This window comes from Mastomys coucha, unplaced genomic scaffold (assembly GCF_008632895.1).
Source record: "Mastomys coucha isolate ucsf_1 unplaced genomic scaffold, UCSF_Mcou_1 pScaffold14, whole genome shotgun sequence".
Lineage (NCBI taxonomy): Eukaryota > Metazoa > Chordata > Mammalia > Rodentia > Muridae > Mastomys > Mastomys coucha.
In genome coordinates, this window is record NW_022196896.1 from 106,266,626 (window position 1) to 106,270,413 (window position 3,788).

Sequence of the window (3,788 nt, forward strand, 5' to 3'; positions counted from 1 at the left end):
GCCGGGGGTGGTGCTGGGGGTGATGCTGAGGAGTAGTGTTGGGGGTGATGGCTGGGAGTGTGAGGGTGATGCTGAGGGTGATGCCTACAATGGGAGAACTTTCTGATCCTCTCTCTGTAATGCCAAAGACAACCACAGGTAGAGCAACTGAAAAGAAAAGACAAATATGGAAAAATCAGTACAGTACTTGAGTAATTCCACATGCAATTGTCATTGGAACAGTAATGAAGAAGTAATGAGAATACTCTCCCAATTTCCCTTCTTTTTCTTGATTTCAGTGTCCTCTGTCATTGACATAAGGCTTTTCCCAGTGAACACCTCCCAGTTTTATAACCAATAGGAAACACATGTTCTATGACTCTATATCATGCTTAGGGAATGGTGGCAGACCATTTGGTGGCAGTTTGCAGCCGGTCTTCTCTTCCCCTGGAAACATCCCAATGACAGACTGTAAGGAAAGTACAAATGCCAACAAAAGGCTCAATAGGAAAGAGGGAAATCACCCAAACCAAGTGCCATGTTCTGCCTGCTATGCTACTGGGATTGCTTATAGATTTTTACAGGGACTAAAAGAGAATGAACTAACATGTGACAACCCACCCAGCCTTGTGATGCTGGTGGCTTCCATCTTTTCCACTCTCTTTAGGTTTATCCATTCATTCAGGAAACAAGATTTATCAAGTGTCAATCACACACACAGCATTAGCAAATATTCACACAAAGTGCTTTCCCTTGTTGACTTTACATTTTATGTGTCCTGCTTCAGGCCTTCCTACTACCCTTCGTGTGTGTGTGTGTGTGTGTGTGTGTGTGTGTGTGTGTGTGTAAGTGCACATGTGTATGAGCATGTGTTATGTACATGTCTGTGTGTGAAAGAGTCCATGTGTTCTTATGTGCATGTGTGTAGAGACCAGAGGTCAATGCCAGTGCCTTCAGTAGCTCTCCATCTTACTTTTTGAGTTAGGGTCTCTCATTGAATCTGCAAATTGGCCTCTCAGCTAGGATGGCTGGTCAATGAGTTCCAACGATCTGCCTAATTTTATGTTTCACACTCAGGATTAGAGGTGCATGCTACAGCACCCAGCTTTCACATGGGTTTCTGGGAATCTTACCTTGGGACCTCGTATTTTTCTGCAATCATTGACTAAGTTATCTCCCCAAACTCCTAAACTTATATTTTAATAAAGTGTCAATAAACTAAAGGCAGAAATGTGTGATTATAGTATAATGTGGAATAATGTAATATTATTGATATAATAGAAGGAGGCATAGTTTAGTGATAAATGTAATCACTGCAGTGTTAAAACTTAATGTTTGAGGTTGTTACTCATGCCAAATATATATATATATATATATATATATATACATATATATATATATATATACACATATATATGTATACACACACACATATATAGTATATAGTATATATATATATATATATATATATATATATATATATATATATACATGTAGGATGGCTGGTCAATGAGTTCCAATGATCTGCCCAATTTTATGTTTCAGACTCAGGATTAGAGATACACATATATGGGTGAATGACTGAAGAAAGCCTGAAGGACCAAGTTTGGGTAATCCAAACATAAGTATTCCTTAGTCCCAGGATAAAAGTGAGGTAGCAATCTGTTCTAGATTGTCCTATAATACTGTTTATTGATAGTCTAAAAAAAGCATGGTTAGTATTTTGTTTGTTAGCATGATTCAAGAACCTGCAAACTACAATCATCACTTAATATTCCTGAGAAAGAATTGACACTTCCCTCTCCTTGAAGTCACCCTTACAGTGTATGTTTTAAAATTCCAATAATTTTTCATGGGAAAAATAATATATAGCTTGAGTACAAATGAGGCAAGCTAAAATGCTATATTCACTACAGGATTGTTATAAATTTGAACTTCCAAAGGATCCTAGAAGTTAGGTAGTGCTTGCTGAGGCAAAGATTTTATTCTGTCTCTTTTTTTTGTTTCTTTTTTTATTCAAGAGAATCTGGCAAAGATCCCTGACAAAACAGATCTGAGTCATCCTGGTTATTCATTTGTTCTGTGCTTTTGTGTACGTGTGATTCATCCTCAGGCACAAAATGTGCCCAAGCGCTTACTAGAGTGATGTTTAAAATTTGCATGATCTCTTTTGAAATTTCTCCCAGGTGTAAAAAGGTATATGTCAGGGAGAGTTGTGATGTAAGAAGTGGGGCTACCAGAAGGTGACAATGCCCCTGATGTGTGTTCCCACCCCAAAGAGACTGACCACAAAGAACTAGAGACCCCTGCTTCCATAAAGGGAGAAGATACTGTGCAAAGTCTTGATTAAGTGCAGGGATCTTGATTAAGTGCAGGGATCTATCGATGAACTCTTTAAAAGGCACATATATGTAAAAATCTATCTTACAGAATCCCAAAGACCCAGATACTCTGTAGATTCATCTCAGAAAGGTGACATGTGTGAAGATTAGCTTTGAGATGTCCTATGTAAGAAAGTTATTCTTCTTCTGCATGCCCAGAACCTGCCAGAGACTGCCATCCATATCAGCATGTGTCCTCTAGGGATGCTGAGTAACAGCAGCCATGTTGCTCTGACGTAAGCCGTCCTCTTGCTCTGATGTCTGTCTCTGACTTTGACTTTCAAAAGGGGGTATTTCCCATGCTTCAACACTGTTCCAAGCATAATATAATCATTAAATAAAGTACTGAACGAAGGAATGAATTAGTGACTAAAGATATGGATTAATTAACATATTTAGGAATCAGTTTGAGGAACACAAATCATGTTACTGGAGGCTTTTCTACCATAGGGTGTCTTTCTTCCAAAGTCATGAACATGGGGGCAATCAGTGAAGGAGGGTATGGACACATAATCTCCAAGATCTTTCCAAAGTTTTTGCACATTTATTTCAGTTTTATGTATGAGAATCCTGAGGTCAGAGGCTGAGTGAGCGTCTCAGGAGCTCAGGGTGCGAACAGCAAAACTAGGATCCGAAAGCTGACCAGAACAGACCCTAAACCTCCACTTGACTCTGTCAGGTTCTCCTAAGACAATGCTTTAAAAGGAAATGAAACAAAACCTGAGTTAGAGATGGTGAAGACTGGCATCTAGAATAGACAGGTCAGAAGGTACAAAAGTGTGTCGAAACGGCATTCAATATAAACTGCACCCCTGTAAGCTTAATATTAGACAAAAGACTATGATGGAACTTTTTAGAAATAATGACCCACTTACCAGAGAAAACAAAAAAGGAAAAACTTTACAATTCCAGCTCGGTGTAATTATAAAATGTAATCAATGATCTCCAAAGTATTGTTGAAGATTTTGCTAAAGATTTTAAGGCCAAAGAGTCTCCCTTTGAGCGGCCAACCATAGACAACCATATCCTTTCTGCATTAGGATCTTCATTGCCCTTTCCATATGGAAAACTGGCTTCTGCATTAAAATGCAATTAGCTTTCCCTTCTAGCAGGGTAGTGAGCAACACTTAATTAATTCTTCAAGTTCAGCCTTATTACTTCCTGGAGGCGGTCCAGACTTTAAGAGATGAAGTGTCAGGAATAGCAGAGGCCTGAGAGGCTGCAGACAACACTATTTTGCATCTATAGATTTTAGTATCCTCCATAATACTTCAGGATGGAAACTCAGCTATGACATTACAGGCTCTGTAAAGGTCTGGGGTGTGCTTAGTACAAAAAGTCTATCCCTAGGGTCCAGAGTCTTACTGTAAAATTTGAGAAGTGATTGCTACAATACTTAATTGCTTCAACTGCTAAGTAAAAAAAAAA

The 3,788-nt window shown here is 38.8% G+C and overlaps 1 protein-coding gene across 11 annotated transcripts in view; it reads right to left on the reverse strand.

The window, feature by feature from the left end:
* The window catches only part of Dock10 (dedicator of cytokinesis 10), a 254,449-nt gene that overhangs the window by 100,399 nt on the left and 150,262 nt on the right, over positions 1 to 3,788 (reverse strand). The gene's annotated exons all lie outside the window — the stretch shown is intronic.